Below are 23,620 nucleotides of genomic sequence, written 5' to 3'. Positions count from 1 at the left end.
AGCTCCCGGAGACCCGCCCCGAGCGCCGGGGCCCCGCCTCCAGCGCCTCGCCGGAAACGTGCTCCGCGCCTTCTGCGGCCGGCAGGTGCTCTGCCTTGGGGGTTGGGGGGTGCTGGGAAGGGCCCGGGTTGGGGGCTCGTGGTTCCATCCCCTTGACTTAACTGACAGCTGATTTATGCTCTAAACTCATTTTTACTTTTCCGTTGTTGCTTATTTCCCACAGCAGCAGAATGAGAACGGTTTTATCGGCATCAGGGACGGAGTGGAATATGGTCCACTGAAAAACGTCACTCCTTTCTAGAATGGTAATAAAAACTTGATACAAGTTTTTTAGTTCATGAATCTCAGTGTCAGTGTAAATGTTATACGAAGAACACTGGTTAGACTCTGCGAACTTAAGTTTTCGGTACTACACCTGCTTTCTTCGCTTTGACGTTGCTGTATTATATAAAAGCTGCAACTTTTAAAACAGTGCAACACTTTAGAACTGTTCAGCAACTGCGACAGTTTAGACCTGTTTAACAACTGCAGCAGTTTAGAATTGTCTAGAACAGCACCTGGAATGTAGTAGGTGCAACATATTTATTCGTTATTATAGTCTATTTGAGTAGAGTAAAACTAAGAATTTAAAATGTTTTTTTAATAAAGCCTTAACCAAAGAATTAATAAAAAGATTTATGATCATGGATATTCACTATTTTGTTGACTTGATGGGTTTTTAAAAATACTAACAGCTTTGAGAGAGAAAATATTTTTCTGACTAGTTTTGTTTATGACTTTGATACTGAACTCAAGTAACATGATGTGTGCAGTTGGTGTTCACATTATAACTCGGTTTCAAATTACCCAATGAAGAAATTCAAGATGTCATACTCCTGTTTTTCTCCAGAGTGAAGCACAAAGTCTGAAAAACTGTTGTTGATGATATAACTATTAATAATACTGTGGAAATTTATATTCTAAAGTGTTCCACATATTGAAAGCTTCCATTAGCTTTTCATACTCTATCATCTCTTTCCTTAATTTGTCACAATTGGGTTAAATGGAAAGTAGTAATTCATATAATATGGCAAATTTAGTTTTTGAAAAGGAAGCTAACATACATGAAGACTATCTACTACTGTTTTTAACTACTGTATATACTAACAATATCAGAGTGAATGTCACATTCTAAATCTGAAAATACTGTTGTCCTCGGTTAACACCCTAACTGAAACACAGCCATAAAGACAACAAATACGATATTAAATTCCTGGACCCTCTTGTCTATGCTTAATAAATATGCTTACCCAGATGCACTACTGAAAAAAATCCCTCTGTGTCTATGAGATTCAATTGTGCTCAGTTGGTTGAGTTAAAAAACGGCCTTGTTTGAGCGAAAACAATGGGTGACATTTGTAGAGCACACAGTCTGTGGCAGACACTTGGCATGCGCCAAGTGCTTTATAGGTATTAACTCATTTAATTCTCATAACAGCTTTTGAGTTTGTTAATGTGATTGTTTATCTTCGCTTTACAGATGGGGGTCCAAGTTTACACAGCTAGTAAACAGTGGATCCAGTATAGAACAGAAACCAGTCTGGCTCCAGTGGCCTACTTTCAGCCACCATGCTCTCTATTGCTTATGTAAGTAGACATCCAAATTCTTACACGCCTCCCCGGTTTGTCTATTTACATCAGAACCCATAACAATCACTCATTGTGAATAAATTTACTGCAGCAACCCTGCCTGTTGACATCAGTAGTACCCATGTTTGCTTGCTTTTATCAGGCAGCTATAAACAACAGAAAATGGCTCCATATAAATTCTAGATAGAAGCTACTGTTTATATTGCTTGTTATGAATTAACAAAGCTGTCACTTGAGGTGGAGGAGATAGATTCATTTCAAGCTCTGTTCAGTGGATGTGCACGTGCATGCATATGTGTGTTGAGTTTCCATTGTTGGTGGCCTAGATTTCTCTTTTTTTTCTGACTTATTTATATTTATTTACTTTTATTGAAGTATAGTCAGTTTACAATATTGTGTCAATGTCTGGTGTACAGCATGGTGTTTCAGTTATACATACACACACATATATTCGTTTCCATATTCTTTTTCATTATAGGTTACTACAAGATATTGAATGTAGTTACCAAGCAACCTATACTTCTTACGTATAGTGCTTTGTATCCTTAATTTGATTTATTTAATAAATTGTGATAATTTGTTGAAGGTATATCTTCCCCTCCAGTTTTTGAACTCTTCTGCTTCCCCGCCATGTTCTACCACCTAACTAACACAGTATGGTGGTGACACAGCCCTTCCTCATCAGCAAGTGTTTGCTGGCTGATTATTCCGCTTGCATCTAATAAGCTAGTTGCGTTATGGGCGCAGTTAGCCACTCACCTGTGCTAACTACCTGCACACACTGTGTGTATCAGTGTTCCTGCTTCTCCCCAGACTTCCCAGTCCCTTACCTGTGGGAGTTGAGGGGCAGGAAGAGTGGCTTCTGGAAACTGATGGAATTGGACGTAGGGCCTTCTTGAATCTGGGCAGTTCAGTAATTCTTACTATTATTTTCATTTATATCCATAACATTCATACAACTGTCTACCTCTATGAGCTGCTGCTAAGGAGGCTGTAGTTATTTTTACTAGAAACATTAAAAAAAATCAGGTATGAGGTATAGGATGCTTCCCTTCCTCAAGCTGGGGCTATATCTGGAAAAAATAATACAGTACCCAGAATTTAGTATTAAGCTGTTAATTCTGACCTTTGCTTTGGAGGAGAGGTGGGTAGAAAGAGTTCTCATTGAAGAACTAGTTTTAAAGTACAAAGATACGTCTTCTCTCACTGCTCAGAAAACAAGCCTCCATGACACCTGACTCCATAACTTTCAGAACAAGAAAGTCATGACAAATAAGTGCTGTGGTGAGAAGAGTAGACCGAATGTTTCCTTTCCCTTTGAAAAGCAGTGTTATTCATGACTGAAACACGAGCCAAACTGTACAAGACTATGCTGGATATTTTTCTGAACTTCAGCTTCAGAACTCCTTTTGGCAAGACAACAGACTTTGATGTGGTTTATTTTCTTTTAGTTAGGATAAAATAAGATAATAAAGTAAAATCTTCAACTTAGGCTTGCAAATCATGACCTAAGTGAGAAGAAAAAATATTTTGAGAACCCAGAAAAAGAAATGGAATGAAAAACTAGATAGCACATTAAGAAATCATTTCTGAAAAGAAAAGAAAAGAAATCACTTCTGGGCTAAGATGTTGGAAAAGCTGGCTGTCTCTGGCCGAAAGCAGTGATCCAAGAAAGTAGGTCAGCAGAGGAGTGAAATTTTGATTGGGGCTGAAGGGACTCAGAGGAATCGTGTACTCATTGTTAAGGAAATAAAACTTTATCCAGACAATGAGTAACTACCGGATGCTGTTAAACAGGGGAGAAGTAAGACCAGATTTTTGTTCTGGAAGAATAATTGACTAGGTGGAAGATAAGTTGGCAACAGAGAGACTTTGATCTGAGAGAAGCTAAAAGCTTCTCACAAAGTTCCAGGAATCCAGGAACCTTCCATAGACAGAAGTGATCAGACCTGATGCCTGACTGAATGTGTTTGGAGGAGGGGGACATGATGGAGAAAAGAAGGAAAGATGACTGAAGTTTTTAGTGTGAACAGCCGGAGGGTAAAGTCATTCAACAAAACAGGGGGAACGGGAGCGTGAAGGGCCAGGTGATGGATGTGCCTGAGAGGCAGTGGATGCTGCCAGCCAGGAGACGATCAGTGGGCTTAGGAAAGAGGGAGAGTCAGGAAAGTGCATGTCCACGTACCTACTATGCATAGTAGTTGCACCTAGAGGAGAATTAAACCATCCAGGGAGTGAATGAGTAGGCAGGAAAAATCTTAAGCTGAAGAAGAAACTCTGGAACACAAAAACAAAAGGAATAAGCAAAAACATCTGGTGGGAACCTTGCTTCTCTTGGATCAGGTTCTATGGCAACTTGTTTTCAAGTTCTGTATAGATTTCTTCAAATGACCCATGAGGTAAAGGCAGCTATTTTAAAGCCTGGAATGTCCTGGTACTAAGTTACTTGAGGCTCCCTTTGACTTCCCTCCCCCTTGGCGGTGAGATTAGCTGCTCTGCTGACCATAACTGTTCTTGGAGATGAGGACAGTGAGGTACTGTCGTAGAGGAGAGGCTTCTCTGCCCGATTTCCTAGGGCCTGATACAACAGCATTGAGAACACACAGCCCGGCTTGTGCTGGATGAGATCGTTTCTCTCCTAAAGTGAGAGTCCAGGAAAACGGAGAGAAATTTTATGGCTCCCCTACCCTTGTTGCTACAGCATTAAGAGCTTGGAGCCAATGCAGTGCTTGAGGGTCCTTCAAGCAATTCTTCTCTTGAACAATGTGTACACCTTGACCTTGATCATACCGTAGTTAATAATTACCTTTACTAAAGTATTCACCTCAAAACTGCTTGGTCATTTTGGTGGTTGCTAGCAGGAATGGATGGCATGGATGGTCACAGAGTGCTTAAAATTCTCAAGATGTTTTATGAAAGATGTTGTAATGAAGAGCCATTAATACAATTAAAAATGTGTGGTCTAAAAATTAATAAATAAATACCTAGCAATTAGAGACATGATGGAAGATGAAACAGGAAGCGAAGTAGACATTTCCAATAAAACTGATTCAGAAAATACAATTGCAATGTTCCCCAAGGTCTTCTGCATAAAGTGCCTTCCTCTTCTGTTTTGCTACCAGGCATGAGACCAAAATAGGGAAAAACGAAACACTGGTGGAAACTTCTGGCTAACCAGAAAAAGATACAAAAGCCAAGTTAAGTCTTTTTACTAGTTAACATTTTAAAATATTTACTATTTGTTAATATGGCACAAAATAAACCTCAGGCAATTGGTTAAACTGAAACTAGAGCAAAGCTAGAAGATTCAGTGGCTGGAGAGAAGTGGTCAAAGGGTACAACGTTTCAGTTATGCAAGATGAAAAAGTCCTAGAGATCTACTCTGCAGCCTGGTACCTGTGTTGACAATATTAAAAATCTGCTTAGAGAGTAGATCTTATATTAAGTATTCTTACCACAAAAAAAAAATAAAATAAAGAAGGCAGGAGGAAACTTTGAGAAATGATAGATATGTTTATGGCATAGATTGTGGTGATAGTTTCACGGATATATACTTAAATCCAAAGTTACCAAGTTGTACACACTAAAAATGTACGGCTTTTTGTATGTCAATCATACCTCAATAAAGTGCCTTATTAAAAAAGAAGAAATGCCTGTAAGAACCTCAAAGCCTTCCAAGTATTGTAAAAATTTCTCCCAGAGCATGGTAATTTCTAAGTTAAAAGGTTTAGGGGATTTGAATCAACTCTAGGGATGATTCCCAGTTTAGCTTAAGTAATGGCTGAGAACATTTAAATATTAGTAGTTATAGTAACAAACTATAGGTGAGGTTGCGTTTTTAAAAACATGCCTCTAAATTGGATAGCCTGTGTTTATGTAGTGACAGAGGCAGGGACCTTGTCCCAGCCCTGACACTACCTGGGCCCCCTCAGGCCATTCAGGTACTCACCTACAAAATGAGGACATTGGACTCAGTTATATGTAAGACCCATTCTAGGATAAAGGGACTCCTCTGGAATCCCATTCCTTAATCATGCTGCTTCCCTGCTTCAATAAAATATTTTCTTTTTTAAAGCACAATTTAGTAGTAAGACACACTTTTCTCTTTGATTTAGTTGCTTATGGATGGGGAGAATAAAAGGACCTATTACAATCTAATTATTCTGATGGTTTCCTCCTATTCCCTTTCCCTTTTTGCTCTTTATTTTCTTTAAAATGTCATTTTTCTTATTTCTCACATTTAAATGTAATCCATCATAAATGTTTCCTCATCTATAAAGTGGAAATAATGGTCCCTGTATAAAAATCTCACAGCTAGATTGTTACATGAATTAAATGAAGTTAGTTTATGTAAACACTTGAAACAGTGCCTGGTATATAATTGTATAAGCACTCAAAAATGTTAGTTTTTAGGTGTATCAAGCCCTTCCCCTGCATCTCTTCACTGACAAAAATCCAGGCATCCAAAGTGCTTTGAAAGAAAATAATAGAATTTCTGCAATCATGAGAAATAGCAACAATATTAGAAATCACAAATCTCCAGTCTTTTCTGCAGTTCTTGAAATACTGTTAAAACACAGCATCTGTAACTCAGTGACCTGCTGACTGAAGTAGATGCATCACCACCATCAAATGACTTAGGTAGTAATGTTTTAACTGGGAACATATCCTCTGTTCAAAAGTGACATTTCAACGCTCTCCAAGGTGAATCTGGTGTTGGCATCTCTAACGCTGTGTACCACCAGGCCATGCCATCTGCAGACTCAGAATTTCATATAATGTGCAGTTCTTTTATGCCTCTGTTGTGCCTTTATCTACTGTATTAGTCTGCCGGGGCTGCTATAGCAAAATACCAGAGACTAGGTAGTGTGAACAACAGAAATTTATTTACTCACTGTTCTGGAGGCTAGAAGCCCAAGATCAAGTTGCTGTCAGGATTGGTATTTAGTGAGCTCTCTCTTCCTGGCTGCAGACAGACATTTTCTCACTGTGTCCTCAAAGGACCTTTCCTCTGTGCTGGGGAGGGAGCGGGGCGTGGGGCAGAGAAACAGAAAGAGAGGTATCTGGTGTCTTTTCCTCTTCTGATAAGGACACCAATCCCATTGGATTAGGAGTCCATCCTTCTGACCTCATTTAGCCTTAATTACTGCCCTAAGGCTTTCTCTCCAAAGATAGTCACACGGGGTGTCAGGCCTTCAAGCTATGAATTTGGGGGAACATAGTCCATAACATCTGCTCAACACCAGCAGTCCAAAATAACCACATATCAGTAAAGCAGACAATTTGTTTCAAGTAAATACTCATTATAGGCTATAATAATAAGTATTTCTAAAAGGAAACATCTGTGATAAACACATACACAGAATTAGATAAATTATTCATAAAGACTTCCCAAATATTTTCCTTGAGAAGCTGGAAATTCTTAATGTGCACTTATGATAATATTAGAATTGAAAATGTTCATTTCCTTTTAAGAGATCATTCCTTGAAATTTCATGTTTTTTCATAGTGATAAGTATGAATCAAATTAGAGGGTTCCTCAAAAGCTATATTTTACAGTCCTATTTGCTCTAATAATTTTTATGTCCAGAGAAAACTATGATTTGAAAAGACATATGCACCTCATTGTTCACAGCAACACTATTTGCAATAGCTAAGACATGGAAACAACCTGAATGTCCATTGACAGAAGACTGGGTAAAGATGTGGTGTGTGTGTATATATATAATGGGATATTACTCAGCCATAAAAAAGAATGAAATAATGCTATTTGCAGCAAAATCGATGGACCTTAGAGATTATCATATTAAGTGAAGTAAATCACACAGAGAAAGACAATTATCATATGATATTGGTTATATGTGGAATCTTAAAAAAAATACAAGTTTTATTTACAAACTAGAAATATACTCACGGGCATAGAAACCAAACTGTGGTTAACCAGGGGTGGGGTGGGAGGGGTTGAAGGGGTAGGGGATAGATTAGGAGTTTGGGATTAATAGATACACATTACTATGTATAAAACAGATAAACAACAAGGACCTACTGTACAGCACAGGGAACTATATTCAGCTTCTTGTAATGAGCTGAAATGGGAAAGAATCTGAAAAAACATATGTGTATGCATATGTATAACTGAATTGCTTTGCTATATACCTGAAACTAACATTGTAAATTGACTGCACTTCAATAAAAAATAAGAATTAAAAAAAAGTATGTCAACTAACAAAAATTTAATTATTGTCATTATTATAAGCTTCTTGACTTCACTAAAACTAGATTCCTTTGTTATAAATTGTTATAAAATGTTATTAATATGGCCTAGGAGAAAAATTCATTCAAGCTGAATTATGAGAAAAGATATAGTTAATTCAATATTTTAATTTTTTTCAGGAAAATATGATAGCTAGCCAGTTTTAGAAAATCTGAAATGTCACTTCTGTTATCATTTCAGAAAAACAAATACTTTATTCGTTGTCTGATTCATACCAAATGGCAGCAATTGATGCTCTCATTTTTTTTTCTTGTCTAAAATTAGCTTATAATTTTACCCAAGTGTTGTTGTTGCCAAGAGGTCAGCTTCTTTCTCCAGGAACACTTGACCATGCAGAGATCTGCAATCAGGAGGACATGTAATACGGATCTATCATGTTGCTTTGAAAGCTTCCAAGCCCGGATTGGACCATAACATTCAATACCAGAGTTTAGCACAGAACAAAGTTAATTGTGGAACAGTGTATACTATTGAGTGGAGGTGAACCAAAATTTTAGCTAAAGTGGGAATAAAAGGCCTAAAGTCAAAGTTATTACACTGAAATAGCCAAGGTTTATACTCATCATTGAAAGACACAGACCCTTGGGGGCAAAAAATTAAAATAAATAAATAAATAAATAAAACAAGAAAAAAGAAAAAATAGAAAAAAAGAGACAAATCCTATACCAGATAATTTGTGAATAATAGAGAAACTATGAAAAGAAACTAACAATGCAATGTGTATGAAAAAGAGAAGAAAAAAGAGAGGGAGTAAGGAAACATTTTCTAGCTGTGACATTTTTACATTGCTATAGTCTTGTCTAAATATTTTTATTTTAAAAATTAAGTCTGCAATAAATAGTGTAAAATACGGACACAAAAATACGTATTTTTAGCCCAGGGAATACACAATAAAGGTGAAGTTTAAGAAAACAAACTAGGTGGGGGAAGCATATAGCTCAGTGGTAGAGTGTGTGCTTAGCATGCATGAAGTCCTGGGTTCAATCCCCAGTACCTCCTCTAAAAATAAGTAAATAATTAAAAAAAAAACTACCACCCTCCCCCGCAGAAGTAGAAAATTTTTAAAAATTAAAACAAGAAAACAAACTAGTATAAATTAAATAAGTGAAAAGGCCAATTTATAACCAGCCTATTTGTCTGCTTTCAATAAATGGCTAAATAAGTTTTATGCACAATCATATTAAACCAGAGTTTCTACATTGCACAATAGGATAATCTATCATCACTGCTAATCCAAGATAAGTTGATCTTCAAATACCTAATGCAAAATGAAAAAAACATTAAAAGGACAAAAAAGACAAAAAATAAAAAACAAATATCAAACGCTGTGAACTAAACAAACTCCACAAACTTTAACCTAGATTCTAGTTTCAAATTTCCAAATTCTTTCTATAAAGTGCTTCTTATGTCCCTTTTTGGCATTTCAGTACTAATATTTCCAGTAGCTTTATTGTTTTTAAATCCATATAGAAATCCAGAAAATATTTGTTGCTTAACTTTGGTTGACTCGGTACCTGAAACAATTACTAGTAAAGCTTCAGTAGAATTGAGACCCATTTATGTAAGGAAATTACAGTGAATTACAAAGAATCTGCTTAACAACCCATGATTTTGACAGGACAGCAAGGCTCTGTGGAAGCTGAAAAACCTTAAAAGCTGATGAACAATCTGAAAGAAACATCGTATGAAAAATATCGATTGATCTGTAAGGTGAAAGCACTATAGTGCTGGATTCTACTTTTAGCCTTATAATTTCATATCAGAGAAATTGTCCACCATCCCTTTGCTACACTGCCTCTTTTTTTAACTTATGATGAAGCGTAGAATTGACCAAAAGAGAAATATATTCTGAGGAAATGTATACAATTAATAAGTGTATAAAACATGGGTGTTTTCTGAGTATGAAAGTATGTGTGGTGCTCACTTCAGCAGCACAAACACTAAAATTGGAAGGATATGGAGATTAGCTTGGCCCCTGTGCAAGGATGATGTGCAAATTTGTGAAGCATTCCATATTTTAAAAGAAAATCTGCATGATGTATCTGATTAGAAATTATACAAAGCATTAAAGCATCATGTGGATGTACATGTTTGAAAAATACTTGATTAATAAGTCAGAAATAAATTGTACTAAATGAGCAGATTTAGGTGAACATGACTCGGTAAGAATATGTCTTTGTCAGCAAGATGCTTGGAAATCGGGCCAATAAAGAGAATGAGACCTCAGAGTTTGGAGTTCCTGCAACCACAAAAAAGAAGGAGAAACAGAAGTGAAACAGGAGAAATTAGGCAGAAGCCAATGATTGAAATCACAGGGAAGTGTTGGGTTTGTGAATAAAAGGAAGTTCCCAAATCTCATTCAACTCAAGAACATTTGGGGCTTGGTGGCTGTTGTTTTTCCTCGTGCCATGATTACAAAAGCCTAAGTAAACTAAAGTGTTCCTGGGTAAATGTTATCCCACCTGTCCCACCTGGGAGCAAATATATTGTGAAGCTAAAGGGGCTTAAGCCTCAGGACCCCTCACTTGCACAAACCACTTCCAAGCCCATTAAGGGCCTAGAAATGATTTCATATGGTCATATGTTTGGGTCGAATTTGCCAAAGATATTTCAATCACAGTCAGTTAAGACCATTATTTCTTTTCATTCTGATATTCCGTCTGATAAGCTTCCCCTTAGTCATGTCATCACCAAGCATTTTGGCATCTAGTTAATGGGAAGTTGCATACACTGGTTTGGGTTTCGTAGAATATGATCATGTGTGACGCAGTATTTCTGTGTAGAGGGAAGTATTGCTAACCATCCAGGTATAGAAATGGCTTCCAGGAATATTTCTACTGCCTGCTGTGCCAAGTCACATGGGATCCTGTCATGAAAAGATGTAGGGCCAGAGGTTATACTGCAGTGTGACCTTATCCTACAGTGGATGGCACCATAAGTATGTGGGAGTGGAGAAGAAACAAAGTTTAAAATGAAAGGAGGTACCAATTTGAGAAGATACATATGCCCCAATATTCACAGCAGCACTAATTATAATAGCCAAGACATGGAAGCAACCTAAATGTCCAATGATAGGTGATTGGATAAAGAAGATGTGGTATATTTATACAATGGAATACTACTCAATCATAAAAAAGAATAAAATAATGCCATTTGCAGCAACGTGGATGGACCTGGAAATTATCATACTAGGTGAAGTAAGCCAGACAGAAAAAGAAAAATATCATATGATATTACTTATATGTGGAATCTAAAAAATGACACAAATGAATTTATTTATAAAACAGAAACAGACTCACAGACATAGAAAACAAACTTATGGTTACTAAGGGGGAAGGGGGGAGGGGGATAAATTAGGAGTTTGGAATTAACGGATATAGACGACTGTATGCAGAATAAATGAACAACAAGAACCTACTGTTAAGCACAGGGAACTATATTCAATAGCTTGTAATAACTTATAATGGAAAAGAATGTATATGTATTTGTGTATAGGTATATGTATGATTGTAAATCAACTATACTTAACTAAAAAAAAAAAGGAAAAAGATGAAAGCAAGTAAAAAAGTCAGTCTATTGGAAAGTCGTCCCGTCACTAGATATGTCAAATTGTTAAGGAGAGTAGCCTATTTTTATCTCCCTAGTCAAAAAAAGAGTTCTATCCTGGCAGCCCTGTCAGCAACACACTCAGTAATGCAATGTACACAATTATAAATGTGCTGTAGTCTTTCCCCCTCTTTTGAAGGAGGTTGTGCATGATAGAACTCATCAGAATTACTGTGTTACTATGAAAGAAGTCTGGTATTAGTCTGGGGCAACTCCACAGCCACAGGGACCACGGCTCCTGTATTTCTGCTCTGTCATCCTCACTATGTGGCTTCCTTTGTGAGTTCAGGGTAACTGCTGGCACTCCAGGGATCACGTCCACATTCCAGGCAGTAGGAAGAAGGAAGAAGAGAAGGCTAAGAGGATGTGCCCCATGGCTGAGTCAAATCCCTTTAAGGGGCCATTCCAGACGTTTCTCATAGCATTTCTCTTTGGGCCAGAACTTGGTTGTGTTGCTCCAGCTAGATGCAAAAGGAGGCTGAGATGTGTAGTCTTTTCAGATAGGTGATCTGCTGCTAGAAGACAGCTTGGAACATGGCAAGCAGGTGGACAAGTGGAGACTTAAAGCAGGGAAAGCTGAAATTTAAGCATCTATGTTGGAAAAGCCAAAAAACAACAAAAAATGGCTTTGGAATTGGAGGCAACTGTCACTTTGAGTGTGGTGTGGATGAAAAACGAGATTTTTTGAAAGTCTGTGTAAGGAGCAGCTAGATCTCTAGATGCCAGCCCTAACATTGCACAGCCAGGCTCCTGAACCTTTCCCGCCCCGGTAGAAAAAGACAGCTATTCTCACCGGAAAAATTGAAACAGAGCTCTAGCCTCTGGGATATGTTCGGGAAGGAAGACAAAAGGTAAAGCAGGGAGGTTCCGTTAAATTCTACATACCGAGTTGTGAGAACCTTACTCCCCTGCCCCTACTCGATTCCTAGAATAGTAGCAGCCAGGCTTACACCCTCTCCTGAAAAATAGGACAACAACAACTGCGACAAAACAAACAAAAAGCCGGCTCAAGAGAAAAATCTGCAGATGCTAATACTTGAGGATCTACCAAGTAAAGCCTGAGTACAGGTCTATGGTAAACTGTACAGTGAAGCCACCAGTTAACACCCTGGCCAAGCTTCCAAGACATTTTTGGTGCTTCTCTCTTGAATAAGAACAGAAAGCCAAGAATCACTAGATTTTTAAAAGAATTTTTTAAACATTTTTTATTGAGTAATAGTCATTTTACAATGTTGTGTCAAATTCCAGTGTAGAGCACAATTTTTCAGTTATACATGAACATGCATATATTCATTGTCACATTTTTTTTCGCTATGAGCTACCACAAGATCTGAAGAATCACTAGACTTCTGAAGAATGTCTCTACAAGATCGCCCTATTGCCAATCTAAGGACGTATGAGCTTGAGTCCCTGAGACCGACGCTAGTGCTAGTTCTGAAGCTCTGAGTTCAAGGAAGCATGTGTTGCCCCGAGAGGCAGCAGGTGATAATAAAAAAGACTGTGTTCATGCTCAGACCCTGTGCTGTACTGTGCTCTGTCTTGTTTATTGTACATCCCAAGACTAATGGGGGTGGGGGGACTCCTGGTTCTAGTGTGATGGTCTCTGACATATATCAGGATTGGCTTAAGTGCAAAACTGCTTCAGGCTCTCAACCCCTAAAATTAACCAATGCAGTTACTGCTACTTCTGTACTGAAAATGAATTTTTGACCTGCTACCAGACACTGGCTGAGACGGCACCACAATTGAGGGACAGCTAAAACAAAAGGTTCCAGTCATTTCCTGGGTGATGTCAGAGAAACAGTGGAATAAGGAAGGAGCATCCCAGTCAATCGCATTGAATTAACGTGACCAATATGTTCAGAAACATGGGAAAGGGACAGCACAGGAGGGGTCTGGAGAACTCATGGACCAGAGGCATTGTCCCCATTACATGCTGTCTCTCTGACAACAGGAACTGCAGTAAAGAAGGATGCGACTAAGCTTTATTTATTGATGGCAGTGTCCACAACCCTTGTAGTGGAAGGCAAGGGAAAGTCAGCCTGGAAGACCCACTTATATATGATGTGGCTGGCTGTACATTCCAGAGTCTTAGCTTAGTTTCTCCTGAAAGCAGGGTTGGTGACTTATATGGAAGATAATTCCCCCTAAACAGGAGAGTGACACAAGGACGCAAGGAGAGAAAGCCAATAAAATGTGTGTTATCGAATGGTTATCTCCATGCCCAGCGAGGGCTTAATCCTGCTTGGGACCCTCGGAAGAACTATAGAATCCACTTGGAATTGTACACTATTGATAAAGTGCACATATAATTAAATAAAACACAGAATTTATACTATCTGTAGAGAAAAATAAAATAGAAAAATAAAATAGAAAATAAAATAAAATATATAAATTATATTTATGTAAAAATAATTTTACAAAACTCTATTCTAAGAATTAAAGATTTGTTGATTGATCATTTGAGCACAAGTATGGTCCTTCAAGTAGTATCAGTTTTTATTTTTGTTTTATTTTAATTAAAAATTTAAAAAATTTAAGTATAAAGATTTTTTTATTATGTGTAACATAGGCAAAAGGCAAAATTATTTAAGTCCATAAATTTTTAAGGAATTTCAGTTGTTCTGATTCCTTCCACTGCCCATCACCTTAGTTCCTCTAATGTTTGAGTCATAATCATCAAGATAGCTCTTTCAAAAAAGGACTTTTGCTCAGTCCAAAGTTGTGATGTCAGTCAGTCCACAGTTCTTTTAGTTGGGCTTCTTTGATCCTCAATAGAATATGGACACTCTTCAGAAATTCCCTGCCTGTAATCTTTGGGATCCAATTTCCCCAAGTAGTTTACTTTAGGGCCCTGTTTAGGGTCAGAGGAGATGGATCTGCCTGGTTCTGAATTTTAGACACTTTCTAAAAGTAGCATCAGTTTTTAAAATGCGAAAGAATGAGATCAAAATTCATTTTGAAGAAACAGGAATTTAGAAGTCTCTGGTTTCTTGATGTTGGTTCTAAGAGTTGGTCCATTTGAAGTTTGTGTTAACTTCAAAGGAGCTCATTTCTGTTTTGAGGATTTGAAGGTGGAGGAGAAACTCCAGCCCAAGAAGGGGGTTCTGTAAGTGCATCCCAGAAGAGGATGAGAAGGCAAAGGAGATCTCTATAGGACCTGTTTCCTTGGGTCTGGGGCCATGTCTGGGTAGGTGGGTGAGTGGGGCCTGACAGCACAGGAGGCCTGAGCTACAGTGGGAGAAAAGAGCAGCTCTGCTTTCAGACCAAGGCTCACCATCTGGAGGGACAACTGGGGAGTTATTGTTTGGAAAAGTTTTTTGGGATGCGGTGACTCCTGGTTCAGTGACCACATCATCCCTGTAACTTCAGCCATCATCTCCTTTTTTCTTGAGTGTCTGCATCTCTCTTTATCTAGTTCTTTTATTGGAGAAATTATTTCCTCCTTCAGGATGAATTTGGTACACTTCAGCATTCCACAGCTGTCTGCCTGACTCTGAATTCTTTTTTTTTAACCTGTACATATATATATATATATATATTCCTTTTTATATTCTTTTTCATTATAGGCTACTACAAGATGTTGAATATAGTTCCCTGTGCTATACAGTAGAAACTTGTTGTTTATCTATTTTATATATAATAATTAGTATCTGCAACAGACTGAATTTTTTTTAAAATTTTTTTGGTAGGAGGTAATTAGGTTTATTCATTTATTTATTTTAATGGAGGTACTGGGGATTGAACCCAGGACTTTGTGTATGCTAAGCATGCACTCTACCACTGAGGTATACCCTCCCCCCAGACTCTGAATTCTTACTTTTTTTTTTTAGGGAGGGTGGTAGTTAGGTTTACTTATTTAGTTATTTTAATGGAGGTACTGGGGATTCAACCCAGGACCTCATGCATGCTAAGCATATGCTCTAACCACAGAGCTATACCTTCCCCCCCTAGACTCTGAATTCTTGATGACTCTTTCTCTAGATTAGTATTCTCCAAAGATGACTCAGTCCCTGTATCTCCTCTTTGAACAATGCCAGCCTCGTCAAGGAGCTGACATTTCTCTTGAATAAATGCCACCAGTGTTTGTGAAATTTTCAGTCAGTGTTGGTGAAAGCAGCATTTCCCAGGTCACATAAAGTCAGCTTCCAGCCAAGCAGGCAAGTGTGAACAAATATGAGACCCACCAGAAGGCCGATGACAGGTGCGCACACCACAGACTGGCTAGAAGCTGTAGGTAGCAGGACTTGGATTCCCGTTATACAGCTAAGGCTCCACCACCACCGCTTGTGGCTTCCCAAGGACGCCTGAAGCCAAGTTCTGCAATGGCTTGAAGCCCTCCTGTGGCACTGAAGTCCACCACAGAGTTCTGCCAAGAAGCCACGCCTCTACTGGCCCACAAAAAGAATTCTGAGATTCCTCTAGTTACGCCTGCAAACATCCCATATTGGCAACTTAAGCAAGCCATCAGTGGAGCTGGTCCAGAGGATGGATAGGTCAATTTTAAAAAGTTTTTAAAAATTACTGTCCAGTGACCCTTCTTATCTTATTAATTTTAAAAAATTGTGAAACATTTTTATTAAGGTAAAATATACATACTATGAAACACATATATCTTAAATGTGTATTCTTTGGTGAGTTTGACAAATATTTACACCTGTGTAACCAACACTCCAATCTAGATGTAAAACAATTTCATCACCGCTAGAAAGTTCCCTCATCCCGCCTTCCAGTAATCTCTGCTCCCTAAAGGCAGTCATCACTTTGGCTTTTACTGACATATATTAATTTGGACTCTTCTTGAACTTCATATAAATGGAATCACGCAGAATGTATTCTTTTGTCCTTGGCTTCTTTTGCTCAGCCTCATGTGTTTGGGGTTCATCCATGTTGGTCAATCCTTTCTTTCATTCTGAGTTGAATGCTGTTGTACAAGCACACATGACTGGACATCAGCCCACCCCTCCTGCTCTCCATTCACTCCACCTCCTCCCGGCCCCCTTCTCCTTTCTCTCCCTCTCACTCATCCTCACGTGGAGGAAGCAGCTCCCTGGCTCTGCAGCAAGAGCCCCACACGGAGTGTCAAGGGGTCTTTGACCACAAAATGAGAGGCTGCCACATCCTCTAGCTTAGTTCGCATTAGCTTCCCTCCTTTTTATTTTTTATTTTTGCAATTTACGTTTCTTTAACAAATTGATTGTATTTAATATAGATGTCCTATAGAGTCTCACATAGTGGATAGTGTTGACTGCTTTCCTGTGATGCCATTAATGTGTTCTGTCCTTTGTATTACCTGAAAACTGATAGAGCCAGAGATGTCACCAGCCACAGTTGTCACAACCTACCCTGAGGTATAAGTTTGTACAGAAAAGTTAGGACCAAAATGTGATCAGTTAGGCTTGTTTTTTTATAGTATAATTGTAACCTTGTACACTTAAAAATATTTGATATGTTTTCATTCATTGCAGTTATTATTCTCATTGATTCTCAAACTGTCCCCTTTTTAGGGGACAATTATTGTCCTCTTTATTATTATTATTTATTATTATTGTCCTCAATTATTGTCCTCTTTAGGGGAAAGTTACTGTCTTCTGAATATTTTTGACAGGACCCCAGAAGCCTTTGATGGCTTCTTTCCTTCTGATATAAGATATTCCAGGCTTATCTGGTACATTTCCTGCCCCAAGCCTGGCATTAGCCACTCTTCCAAGGTCATGCTTCCTTTGAGGAGAAAATATATTTAGAGAGCTTCCAGGGTGCCAAATGCTCCTGGACTGGTCATTGTTTCTAAGCCTTTTTAGTGGACAAAGTTAAGAAACATTTTTAATTGAGATGTAATTGACGCAAAACATTGTACTAGTTTTAGGTATATAACATGATTTGATGTATGTATATATTGTGAAATGGTTACCACAAAAAGTATTAACATGCATCACCACACACAGATAACAAATGTTTGTTTTCTTGTGATGAGAACTTTTAAGACCTACTCTCTTTGCAGCTTTCAAATATATAATACAGTATTGTTAAATATAGTCACTATTGCTGTACATGACATCCCTGGGACTTATTTTCTTACAGCTGGAGATCTGTACCTTCTGATCACTCATTTTATCCACACCCTACCTTCTGCCTCTGGTGACAACCAATCTGTCCTCTGTATCCATGAGGTCCTTTTTTTCAGATTCCCTATGTAAGTGAAATCATATAGTATTTGTCTGTCTCCGTGTGACTTAAGAGATATTTTTTAAAGAGAAAATACATGACACGCAAGAGCCTTTTAACAAGATCTGCTTGTAAAGTCTCTGCTTCACTATTCACTCCAATTCATCCTCTGAATTTCTATCAGAATCATCCTTATAAAATACAGATCGGATCTTCTTAATCCTCTGTTTAAAAACTTCTGTTGGCGTCTCATTGCCAAAAGACTCAAGCCAAAGCTGCTTGGCATGGTACATGTACAGATCCTCTCAAAACTTGGTTCCTAGTCTCCATCCCGACCTCTTTACCATTCATCCTTCCTTCCCCCATAGCACACCATACTGCTTCCACCACTCTGTGCCTTTGCTCATCTGCTTCACTTTCCCTGAAATGCCTTGATTTTTCTATTTCTCGGTGAATTTATATTTCATCCTTCAATAAATAGCTCAAATATCGATTTTCTCTAAAATAAATTGTGGTCTCCCTTCCCCATGGAGAACTAGTCTGTTTCCATCATGTCCTACATAGTACTCTCAAATATCTTTATGTAGCAGTAATGAAACTGTATAATAATGATTTGTTTACATGCATCTCTCTTTCTCTAACTAGAATGTCTCCCAAAATGCAGAACACTTACCATTGGTGGTACTTAAATAGTTTTATATATTATACTGATGAGATACTAACTATTGAATTGCATCATGTGAAAATTATTCCCCTTTTAATGCTTTACATTTGGGAGAAATTTTAGTTTGGTGCAAGTATGGCTTTAAGGTCTCTCTATTGTGTGATTAATTTCCCTTTTTTAAGAGAGAGTAGGCCTCAGGCTTGGAACTTTGTAGGTAAAAATAATTGGCTAGAATTTATATATTTTTAATGATATTTTCTGATGATTACTTTCTGTCTGTGAAATTTTAAAAAATAATATTGATGATAGATTTTTCTTTTAAAATAAAAGCGAGCTAATTTAAAGAAAAATAGTAAATGTATAATGGTAACAAAGTGCATCATTATGGCAAAAATCTTGTAGGATATGTGAAAATGACAACTCTGGACCTAGTTGGGCTAGGTCCTACAGAATTAGGAACCATAACTTCTATTTTCATCCCCAGTTCCTAGTACTATGTTTAATATATAGCAGATCATCACTAAACATTTGTCAAATTGGGTTAGGAAGAAATACCCACCACCAAACATTTTCAAGACTCAGTGTCATTTTTGGGGATATATAGTTAAAGTGACAGGTCTTCTCTAAGTTGACTTTTCTGAAAAAGTTAAATAATATCCATTTTTATCATATAAATGACCTTTAAAATTATTTCCTATGGCTCCCATGGGAGAAATCAAATTCATGAGAATACGATCATAGATTTTCCAACTGGATTGTGTAGAATGATGTCTTATAACCAAAGTTCAGGGGCAACAGAAGAATGTTTACCATACATTCTATTCAAATTACCACATCCCTCTTTATCCTCAAGGTCATGAAGAAAGGGTAGACCAGAGAACAGCTCTCACTAGAAGAGAGCTAGCACCATCTGTTGGGGAGTGAATTCACAGCATAAGATGATATTCACCACCCTGGAATTTATTTCTCCAAAGTATTTTTCATCATACAAATTTCAAGACACTCATACATACCCAACCAAGTACAATTTAATTTTCAGTCAGGTCTAGTTCTCCACTCTAACAGTCAAAAACAAAATCAGTTAATTAATCTGATTAAAAATACTAGTTATCCATGATTTGACTCTTTCATTACAGACCTGATAATTAGCCTATTTTCACTCATTTAAGAAATGGAAAAAAAGTTAGTAATATTATACAGCCATATGCATTATAGGTTTGCTGTAGAATAACAAAATAGAATAAAGTGTTGCACAAAACAAAGACTCATAGATACAGAAAACAAATGGGTGGCTGCCAGAGGGGAGGATAGCAGAAGGGTAGGCAAAATAGGTGAAGGAGTTTAAGAGGTACAAACCTCCAGTTATAAAGTAAATAAACCGCAGGGATGTAATATACAGCACATGAAATATGGTCAATAATACTGTAATAACTTTGTATGTGGATGGATGGTTACTAGACATGTGGTGATCATTTCATAATGTACGTAGATGTCAAATCACTATGTAGTACACATGAAACTAACATAATATTGTACATCAACTATATTTCAATTAAAAATATATATTCAAAGTGAAAAACAAAAATAAATACATTGTTCTTATAAACCAGCCTTGGTATCTCTTCATTATCTGCGATCATTAGAAATAGGGGTAGCCTTAAATTTTAAACTTTCCTAATAACCCGGACACAGTCATTTTCTACTTTTAAACTCCTTTCTTCAAAATCTACTGATGAAATTGAGAGGGTTGTGTTTCTCTTTTTTATTGTTTGGAATAGATGTGCCAGAGTGACAAAGAAGAGACAGTCAGCTGAGTGTGTGCAGGTAGGTGGACAATGAGGGCGAAAGTCCGAAGTGCTTAGATTCTAAATGACAAGTTAATAATCAGCAATTTCCCCAGAGACAGGGCTTAGGAGTAAAGTTTGAAACATTAGAGATAAATTCATATGTGCCTCTATTTTAAACCTAACTTATAGACAACTGATTTTTAAAGACTCGTTCACTGAGACAAATTTAACAAGTTGAAAAAAGATTCTGAATTTTTCTTGCTGTATTATTTACAGAACTGTGATTTCAGTGGAAAAGATTAAAATCTGTTTACTTTTGAAAAGTGAGACAAAGTAATGATACTATCTAAATGAGAAATAACCTTAACTATTTTCCTAAAATATTTTCCAACTGAATTCTGTCTTTTATAGGGAAAAACCAAGAAGCATTAGATGGTAACTTTATTTGTTTATTTATTTATTTATATGGAGATGTAACTGACATATAACATTGTGTACATTTATTTACCAGGCGTATGACATGTCGATCTGATAGATTTATATGCTGCAGCATGGTTGCCTTTGCTAACACTTCTATCATATCACATGATTATTTCCTTTTTGTAGCGAGGACCGAGTGTAATTTAAAAACTTTATTAAAAGGAAAGGAAGTAGTAGTTGCAGCAAAGAACAAATACATTCAACTCTGCTGTACAACAGGGGCGATAGTAATTAAACAGTTGTTAGGGTTTTGCCAGTGGTATACTCCTTGGGAATTCTCTGGCAATTTATAGAGAAGATGAACTCTCCCAAGCCGGTAGGGTACCATTTAATGCCTTAAAGCAATAATTCATTAAAGCGATAATTTTACAAAATGCACCTAGCTAATTTCTAGGACTTAGGGTAAATATGAATATGTTTGTGAGCCTGGTGACAGGCAGGGTATTTAGTCTTGACCTAAGCCTTTTCTTTGCTTCTTTAAGAGTACCCCAAAGCACCAAGGGAAAGGGAAAATACCGCCGCATCAGCTGCTCATCCCCACTGGTTTAAGGACCTGACCAAGACACTGGCCCAAGCCTAGCCCTGTGTAACATTCCTCAGTTACCCTTGCCTGACTGACAACATCCCTCCTCTGGACTTCCAACTGGGAAATAGTTTACTTACATTTCTTTACACTTGATTGCCTGGAATCAGACTTGGAAATAGAAAGTGCATACGCTGTCATGTAATACAAATAATTAGAGTTCCATAATTTGTTTTGTTTATTATTTTAAATAAAAATTGTATACATTTGAGGTGTACAACATAATTTGGTATACATATACACAGTGAAATGATTACTACAGTCAAGCAAATTAACATATCTATCTCCTCACATACTTACCATTTCCATAACCTATTTTAAATCAATTCCAGCTATCTTTAAAGTTCAAGTTTCTAACTGAACCTCCTTTCACAGTTTAAGACCCTTTCCTCCAATATTTCCATTAACAGGAACAACAACAACAAAACCCCGCTGCCTATCCACTCTTTTCAGATACTCCTATAAAACATTTTTTTTCAAACTGTGAAGAGGTTTGTAGGGTTTTTCCAATTACAGAAAGCATTTTAAAAATAATCTGACAGTACCAAAGGTAAGAAGAAAGTGAAAATCAGAGCATAATGCCTCCAGCTAGAAACAATTCTATTTATAAATGAACATACCAGTACATATATTTTTAACTAAAAAGGCTCATGGTATACAGAGTCTAGTGAATTTTTACCCCACTTGATATGTCAGGCAAGAGGTTTATTACTAATTCTCACCAAGTCTCTTTTCTTTGTAAGGTCAGCGTAGTGGGTTGCGTGATGATCCCAGAAAAGATATGCCCAAATCCTGACCTTATTTAGCAGAAGGCTCTTTGCAGATACAGTTAAGGATCTTGAGATGAGATCATCCTGGATTACTGGGGTGGGCCCTAAATCCAATGACAGGAGTCTTTATAAAACAAAGAGAAATACACAGGAAGATGGAAGCAAAGATTGGCAGCACCCAGGCCTGGAAGAAGCAAGGAAGAATCCTCCCCTTGAGCCTTCAGAGGGAGTGTGGCCCTGCGAACACCCTGATTTCAGACTTCTGGCCTCCAGAACTATGAGAAAATACGTTGCTGTCATTTTATTTTATTATTTTATTTTTCCCTTAACAGAGGCACTGGGGTTTGAACCCAGGACCTTGTGCATGCCAAGCACATGCTCTACCATTGAGCTATACCCCTCATCCCCAATTGCTGTCATTTTAAATCACTGAATTTGTGACAGTTTGTTTCAAAAGCTCTAGCAAATCAATATAGTCAGCATTCCAAATTCTCCACCTGGCCTGCTCTCCAGCCTCGTTTTCCTGTTCTTCTCCAGCTTTATCCTCCTGTTTGCCTCCTTCATTTCCTATATTGCCTTGAAGCTTTTGCACATGCTGTTCCAGTGCATGGATTGCTCCTCTTCCTTCTCCTAGTATCTCTTCAAGACTTCTTCAGGGAGAAGTTCAGTGACCCTCTAGCTCTTGCCAGTCCCCATAAGGTCCCCTCCCAGCAGCATATAGTCCTTTTCATTGCCCTTAACATAGTTTGTATCTTTATTAGTGTGATAACTAGATTCTGTCTCTCTACCAAATTGGAAGCTTCGTGAGAATGGGAACCCTGCCCATCCTCGTTATATTCCGGGTCTTGCCCTGGGCTTGCTGTGTCCTAGCAATCGCTTTTTTGAATGAATGGCCACTGTTGCAGAAGCATTTGCAAACCTTAGTAAACTCTCACAGACTTTTGAGACAGCTGTGAGTGGGGAGGTAGGGTGATCATACTATTTACCCTCCAGAATTGACCACTTCTGAGAATGAAAAGGAGTGCTGTTAATAATTACAAGTTACCTGGTTACAGTCCTGGTATCAAGTTGTACTGACCACAGGCGCAAAAATGAAGGCAGGAGGATAGCCCAGAAAGGACTGGGCTAAAACATTTTGGAGAGAAGGAGAGAAGATAATTTACATTTGCTCGTTTGCCTCTGCATTTTCATTGCTTTCTTCTACATCACGTATTTGTTCGTTCGTTTATTGTCCAGCCTTCTCTCAAGAATGTAGTTCATGAGGGCTGGGACTTGGCCTGTCTTATTTGTTGCTCTATCCCATACCTAGACTAGTTCCCAGTGCATAGCAGGTGCTCAGTAAACATCTGAATGAATGTACTCACAGCTGAATGGCATACCCGAAACGAATAACGGATGAAGAATCAAAACATAGGGAAAAAAACCCCTCAATTTGAAAGCCTAACGAGGCTCAAGCCTGAAAGGAGCCAGGAGGCGGAACAACTGCCAAGGTCTTGGGCTGAGGCTGCAGGGATGAAGGCCCCAGTGGCCATCGGGCTGTGGCGCGGTTGAAAGCAGCCTTCACCTCGCCCACCTCGCACTCGCGACGACCCTCTTTCTGGATGCTAACTCCCGGCTCACCCATCTCAGCCTCTAGGATCCCTCCGGTCCCTGCCCTACTGG

The 23,620-nt window shown here is 38.0% G+C and overlaps 1 long non-coding RNA gene and 2 other non-coding genes across 3 annotated transcripts; 2 read left to right on the top strand and 1 right to left on the bottom strand.

Moving 5' to 3' along the window:
* The first annotated feature begins 12 nt into the window (after positions 1-12).
* Positions 13-21,397, top strand: LOC140697651 (uncharacterized). Its single transcript, XR_012074824.1, has 5 exons — positions 13-85; positions 224-305; positions 1,520-1,626; positions 20,117-20,162; positions 21,088-21,397. It is a non-coding gene; the product is annotated as an uncharacterized lncRNA (long non-coding RNA).
* Positions 9,820-9,923, top strand: LOC116281682 (U6 spliceosomal RNA). Its single transcript, XR_004191141.1, has one exon. It is a non-coding gene; the product is annotated as a U6 spliceosomal RNA (small nuclear RNA).
* An 890-nt stretch (positions 21,398-22,287) lies between the features above and the next one.
* TRNAA-GGC (transfer RNA alanine (anticodon GGC)) lies at positions 22,288-22,359 on the bottom strand. Its single transcript has one exon. It is a non-coding gene; the product is annotated as a tRNA-Ala (tRNA).
* Positions 22,360-23,620: the final 1,261 nt, after the last annotated feature.

This window comes from Vicugna pacos, chromosome 8 (assembly GCF_048564905.1).
Source record: "Vicugna pacos chromosome 8, VicPac4, whole genome shotgun sequence".
NCBI lineage: Eukaryota > Metazoa > Chordata > Mammalia > Artiodactyla > Camelidae > Vicugna > Vicugna pacos.
The sequence above is the reverse complement of the archived record's forward strand: the minus strand, read 5'-3'. Positions and strand labels throughout refer to the sequence as shown.